This window comes from Pteropus vampyrus, unplaced genomic scaffold, assembly GCF_000151845.1.
Source record: "Pteropus vampyrus isolate Shadow unplaced genomic scaffold, Pvam_2.0 Scaffold96, whole genome shotgun sequence".
In the NCBI taxonomy this organism is placed as follows: Eukaryota; Metazoa; Chordata; class Mammalia; order Chiroptera; family Pteropodidae; genus Pteropus; species Pteropus vampyrus.
This window is the reverse complement of record NW_011888877.1, coordinates 116,284-123,156: the sequence shown is the minus strand read 5'-3', so window position 1 is coordinate 123,156 and position 6,873 is coordinate 116,284. Positions and strand designations below refer to the sequence as shown.

The following is a 6,873-nucleotide window of genomic DNA, read 5'->3' as shown; positions in this document are numbered from 1 at the left end:
CTTGCCTTACTCACATCACCAGCGTTGTTGACAGGCACGTGCACGCATAAAGATAAAACAGCAAGTTCAGCAGATGTACTCCGAGTGCCTTCTGACAGACCGGTCCCCTTCTAGAAGCCATGTACCTGCCTGTATGGGCTGATGATTCTGCGTTGACTTAGGAATGTGTTCACGGATGTCCTCGGGTGCTTACTTGCCCGTGGCCATGCCAATGGGCCGAGGAAACAGGATCCTTCCTTTTTCCAAAACACACATACTTTTAAAAAAAAATCCACTTCAAGGCAACATTATTGACAGATGTATATAGATAAGTGCATATGTAACAGTACAGCTTGACATATTTTCAAACCAGGAAGCAGAACATAATCAGCACCTCCCGGTCACTGCCCTCTCAGTGACTGTCCTGATTCCGAAAGCAGAGATTGGTTTGGCCTGGTTTTGTGCATCATTAAAAAGAAAGAAAGAAAGGATTCCATCGTGTGCTCTCCTCAGTGTGTGATTCTCTGGCTCAGCATCACGTCCCAGAGGCATGTGCCCATTGTGAAGTCGTTGCAGACCCGGGGCGTGACTGCACCGCAGTTTGTTCATTCTTCCGCTGTTGACGGACATGCGGGCCATTTCCAGGCTGGGCCGTCACAAGTGTCGCTGCTCTGAATCTATGAGAACCTGCCTTTCAGTGAGCACACATGTTCATTGCTGTTGGTTGTAGACCTAGGAGTAGAGTCACTGGGTCGTGGAGGATGGTCGTGCACACTTATGAACATGGAAGTGTCACCAAGATGGGGCAAATATTTGAAACTTCCGATCATCCTTCCCTCGTCTGCAGTTTCACTTTCCGCGGTTTGAGTTACCCACGGTCGTCCTTGGTTTAAAAATATTAAATGAAACATTTCAGAAGTCAACCGTTCATACGTTTTAAATTGCACGCTGTTCTGAGCAGCATGATGAAATCTCATGCCGTCAGCTCCCTCCCAGCTGGGACGTGAATCGTCCTTTTGTCCAGTGTCTCCACCTTGTATACCCTTCCTGTCTCTTAGTCACCGAGTAGCCGTCATCTTCAGATCTCCTGCAGTATCGTAGGGCTTGTGGTCAGATAACCGGTATTTCACTTAATGGCGGCCCCAAAGCAAAAGAATAGTGATGCCGGCAATTCGGATATGCCAGAAAGAAGCCGTAAAGGGCTTTCTTTACATGAAAAGGTGAATACGGTCCAGTAAGATATTCTGAGAGGCCACATTTCACATAACTTTTATTATAGTATATCATTATAGTTGCCCTATTTTATTATTAGTTATTGTTGTTAATTTCTCCCTGTACCTAATTTATAAATTAAGCTTTGTCGTACGTATGTATGTATAGGAAGAAACGTAGTATTGGGGTTTGGTACTATCTGTGGTTTCAGGCATCCAGTGGGGGTTTGGAATGTAGTCCCCGCAGATAAGGGGGAACTGCTCTAATAAGGGCGGCAATAAAACATCATGCCACATTCCTGAACATAAGTGCCATAAAGGAGGTAAGCGGATTGAAACTCCCATTAGAAAGGAAATGCTTGAAAGTTTTTTTCAGCCTTAGTAAAATCTTCAAGGTCCAGAGTCAGTTTTATTCTGTAGCTACCTCCTCTTCCTCCTTTTTCTTTTTTTTTTTGCCTTCTCCGTATTGACTAATTTTTCTTGTATAAACTGTTTTATTTGCATAACATAAATAGCTGTAATTTTAGAAAGCACTTATAGAACCCTAGAAATGAAAAGCCTTAAGCTCCTCAATTTACAGAGAAGAGAACTGTGGCCCAAAGGAGTAAAGTGATTTTTCTCAAGTTTCACAGACACCAGAATCAGAACAGAGGTTTCCAGATCGCAGATCTTGAGCTTCTTTCCAAAATGGGAAAATAATATTTACACCTGGATGAAGTGTCCTTTTCAAGATGGTGGAAATTCCTATCATTATAGAAAGAGTATAAGCCCGAATGGGAAAATTCCTGTTTGTCTTGAATAAAACCTGACAGTTACATAAAGTGACTCAGAGCAAAGCAAAGCAAGGAAGATGCAGTTTCAAGCTGCATGAGATCCAGATCGTAATCCCTTGAGACCATGAGAAAAATCACTGGATTTCTCTGGAGCGTAAATTTCTAATTTTGAAAATGAAAGTCTGAATTAAATTGTTTGATTCTTTGAAACCAAAAAAAAAAAAGAAAAAGAGGACTGGTATTTATGTAATGCCTACTACATCAGTGTGCTATGCTGGGCACATTTATAGCCACTCACTAGAATCAAAAATGTTAAATAAGGCGGTAACAACAGCAGCTAATGTTTACCAAATGCTTAAAATGTGGCTGGTGTTGTGGTATGAACTTTGTTACCTCGTCTCTTCCTCACAATAACCCTGTATGATAGTACTGTTATTAACCACCTTCCTTGCAGTTTTAGATGAGAAAAAAGAGCACAGAGAGGTTAAGTAACTGGCCCATGGTTGCAGAGCTGGTGAGCAGAGAACCCTGTAAACGTTGTGTCCACCCAAGAAACTGATTCACTCTGACCCTGTTTTTTACTGACCAAACATACAGAGCAAATGGCCAATCGTATGCCGTAATAAGATGTCCTAGAGATAAAAAGGAGTCTTAGTTCCTAGGTTCATTTTTCCACCCAAAAAGAAGACATGGGCAGTTTCTAATGTGCATACATTATGGTGTACTCTCAACTTCACGTGTCCCTGGAGAAGAACAAGGCAGCTGGGGCACAGGCACTTTCTTCTTCCCAGGGTCTGATGGTGGGCGTTTCTCTCTGATGCCTCATTTCTCTTCTCGACCAGCCTCCACCTGCACTGTCCTCCATAACCGTTACCTCAGCCCAGGAGCCCAGGTAAAGGCGAGCCCCCTCTAGAAGCAGGAAGAGCGGAACCTTACACCTGCTGCCTACACGAGAGAGGTGATTCTCAGAGCTCAAAGAACCGGAAGTCCTTCAGCAACCACTAAATGCTTGACCTCTGTGCCGCCTGTTGTCACCGCACCCGTGACAGGATTGGGTCTCGTGGGCAGTTCACTATCGCTTTTACCCTTGGCTTTCAGCTTCTGTCCCCATGTCATTCCTTATGCTGACTTCCACTGCTGCCTTCTCCAGCCCCACATCACTGGTCTCCTGTACGGACACTCGTCAGCCTCCTTCAGCGCAGACCTGGTCTGTGTTTTCCGATCGGCTTCCAGGTCTCCCTAGATCTCCCGGCATGAAGCCTTTCTCCACAATCCTGTTCCTGCCTCTCTCCTCCCACACACGCAGATCCAGCAAACAGATGTGTTCCAGATGGCACCCACATACCCTCGCCTTCACGCCTCACCCCAAGGACCATTAGACGCTTCCCGCCCAGCCTCCCGCCCCACCAGAGATCCCACGACTATACCTGCAAGGCAGGCTGGGCCTCAGTACCCACTCTGTACCAGATACTGCAGACATCCTTTATTTGAGGAGCAGCATAGTTTTTCCATTTCACCAATGGGAAAAATCCTTATCTGTGAAGAATGTTAATCCTTTGCATGTCATAGCGCCCCCTTATCTGTTCCCAAACCCCGAGTGGATGCCTGAAACTGCAGGTAGTACCAAACCCTATCTGTACTGTGTGTTTTCCTGTACGTACCTACCTGTGGTAAAGTTCAGTTTATCAATGAGGCGCAATAAGAGGTAAACAACAATAATAGAACAGTTATAATATACTGTAATAAAACTTATGTGACTGTGGTCTTTCTCTCTTTCAAAATATTGTACTGTACTGTGCTCATCTTTTCACTTAAAGGAAGCACCTTAGGCTTCTCTCTGACATATTCCGAACTGCCAGCATCACTACTCTTGTGCTTTGGGACCATTAAAATAAGGGTGACTTGACAAAACAGGCACTGCGATAACACAGTCAGCCTGATAACCAAGTCAACTTCTAAGTGACAACCGAGCGGGGCGCACATACATGTGGAGACACTGGATGAAGGGTTGATTCACATCCGGGGTGGGATGGAGTGGGACTCACAAGATCTCATCAATGCACCTCAAAGATGCTCAGTGTAGAGCTTATGAACTATTTATTTCTGGAATTTTCCATTTAATTTTTCAGTCCACGATTGACCACAGGTCACTGAAGCTAAAAAGGGATACTATAGGTGAAGGGAGATGGCTGTATACAGAACTTGTCGAGGGCAGGGACCGTGTCTCACTCATACTCTGTGTCTCACACCACGTGAGTGCAGTCTTGCCGAAGGGTCATAATTTACTCATATTTGTTAATACTTTTCTACTTAAACCTCAAGAGCAATTAATGACTAAGTGTCTTAGGTTGCTTACTGTATTTTTCTCTTCAGTTCTCACAGGCATCTTCAGAAGTATAATTAATTGCTTTTGTCTTCTTTCCTGAAGGAGAGATTGTAAAGTGATGTGTTTGGATGGGAATGATGTGGGCTCCACGTTTTTAATAACAGTGCCTTGAGTCTAGTATCTTTTGGCTTACTGTCCCCTTTGATTCAAAGCCCCCCCATCAATGACCAGCTCACGGAGGGGTTCTCCACACATGTGAATTCTCTGTTCTTATTTATGTATAGAAAGAAGTATCGCCTTTTTTTAATGGACACATATGATAAATTACTTTCTCTTGAATGAGAGAGCAATTAATTACAATTCATAGACCCTTTGTCTTTAAACAGAATTCAGTCAAGTAATTAATTTCGAAAACTTACTGCTGAAGAGTTTCCAACTCTCCAAAATAATTAGTCGTGAAGTAAAGGAAAGCTTTCATACCATGGTGATAATTTTTGGAAGTTTTAAATTATGAACAGAATTCGAAAGAAATGTTTTATGCTGAGTGTGTTGATGAATATGATATTTGTATATCTTGGTAGCAAACATTTTATTGTCTTCACTTTAATATGTTGTCAGAAGCTGCGTCTTTAAGAAAGTCTGAATCTATATCCTACTATCAAGGGTGAAATAACTTCAGCCATGCGACATAAGCAGGCATTTTAATCATGCATCGTGGAGATGCAGACCCCAAATTGGTCAGCATTACTTCGTGGTGTTGATAGCTGGCCTGCTTGCACATCCCTATGGAGTGTGTGAATCAGCGTTGTTTAGGGCCGTTGCTGGATCTAGCCTACTGGGGAGCCAAAATGGTAAAGCCAATTGGATCATCCTGCTTTTTAAGTTCAAATTAATTGTTTTTGATCTACAACTTAGGGAGGAAATGCATAACAGAGGTTGCTATTTGCAATGTAATCTGTAATGTTGCACAGAGTTCGAATGGTGTCCCCTGGAGCTGACAAAACAAGGTGGCCCTCTTTGAATATCCCAGGAGCTGTGGCGGTTCTTCCAACATGGCAGTGTTTGACACCGTGAGAGTGTCAAGGAGGGCCAGGCATTTGCTTTCTGATGGTAGGGTTATTTTTTTCTGATTGCTTCCATTCAGAACGCAGTTCACGAAGTGACCTGATGGTTGCAGTCCAGTTTTTGTGACCAACGTTACAGAATCTTTCATTTGGAACCCAAAGATGGCCAATTTCAACCTGCGACAAGGTTGCAGCAACTTTAAAGTCTCACAGCGCTTTGCGTGTTTTCAAGTCTTATTCCCCTTGTGTCATCCAGGCTGTGATTTTTTTTCTCAGGATGTAAATGTCATGCTGTGAAGCTAGAACTTTCCACCCTCTCTAAAGTGCTACCAAAGGAATAATTTGCCAAATTGAAAATTATAGAGACAATTTCCAGTGTGCCACATCTTTATGATATGTTAGATTATTTTGAAAACAAGTCTATAATTTCATCTTATGTTACTGTGAATTTCATTATGCTTATTTTTTTTTTTTTCTCTTGCTACCTACTTCTAAAGGCTGGAGAGAATCATAGACGAAACACTGACATTTGACCGTGTTTGTCAATGTACTTCTTAGTTATTTAATTGACTCTTGAAATATATTCTGCTTTGAAAACGCAGAGTTTTTGGACAAAGCATAGTTTAGTATTGCTCTGGGAATTTCAGTAACCGTTTTCACTGTTCTCGCGGTGACCGTTCTTGACACTGTGGCTGGCAGGACCGTTGGAGTGTGGGTTATTAACACAGCAGAAGGTCTCATAGTGTGCGATTCGGGTTAGCGAGTCAGGTCGGTGGGTACAGCCCGCTTCCATTTTCCCAGTATGTTTGACTGGAGCGGCTTTTGTGCTTTTAAATAATCTATTTGGTTGGCCTTTTCTCCCTTCTTTAACGGCGCAGTTCCACACAAGACTCACCTTGAGCTCACCATTGCCGAGTAGAAAGGAGCGGCAGGTGTTATAAACACGTCTGCTGCCACTCGGTCTTGGCCTGGACCAGGCTTTGTGATGGATTCTGTGGTTTTAGCTCTGTCCAGTGCAGCTCCCCTCCCTGCAGACCCGGCCCAGAGTCCTTTGTTGCCTTAACTTTTTCTTCTCTGGTTTTTCTCCCTCTCACCTGCTTTAGCATATAGCCCGGTAACGATAGTGAGAAAGAAGAATATATCCTAGTGGGTGATCAGTTGAAGTAACAACTGAATTTCTCTTCTCTATTTAAAAAAAAAAGAACTTTAAAATTTTATCACTTTCTATGCTAAATGCTTGTTGAAATGACACAATGAAATAATTGGCAAGAACCAGCTTTCCCTAATTAAATCTTTCACTGTGAGTGTTATCTGGGAGAAGAACAATTTTTTTTTTCTTTTAATTATTTCTGATATTTTAGGAAAAATTAAGGCAGGAGGATATGGGATAATTAGTTTTCCTTTGTAATCAGAATTCATTGCTGTGGCACTCAGATGGAGTGGTCTCCTAGAGTGAGAGGCTGCTAGTTGTCTGCCAGTTTCAGTTTGCTCCATCTTTCATGTTAATAAAACCCTCCATT

General features: G+C 42.7%; 1 protein-coding gene and 1 long non-coding RNA gene across 6 annotated transcripts in view; both read left to right on the top strand.

The window, feature by feature from the left end:
* The window catches only part of RSU1 (Ras suppressor protein 1), an 88,113-nt gene that overhangs the window by 9,177 nt on the left and 72,063 nt on the right, over positions 1-6,873 (top strand). The gene's annotated exons all lie outside the window — the stretch shown is intronic.
* LOC111742530 lies at positions 1,324-3,725 on the top strand. The gene is made up of 2 exons (XR_002781361.1): positions 1,324-2,921; positions 3,270-3,725. It is a non-coding gene; the product is annotated as an uncharacterized LOC111742530 (long non-coding RNA).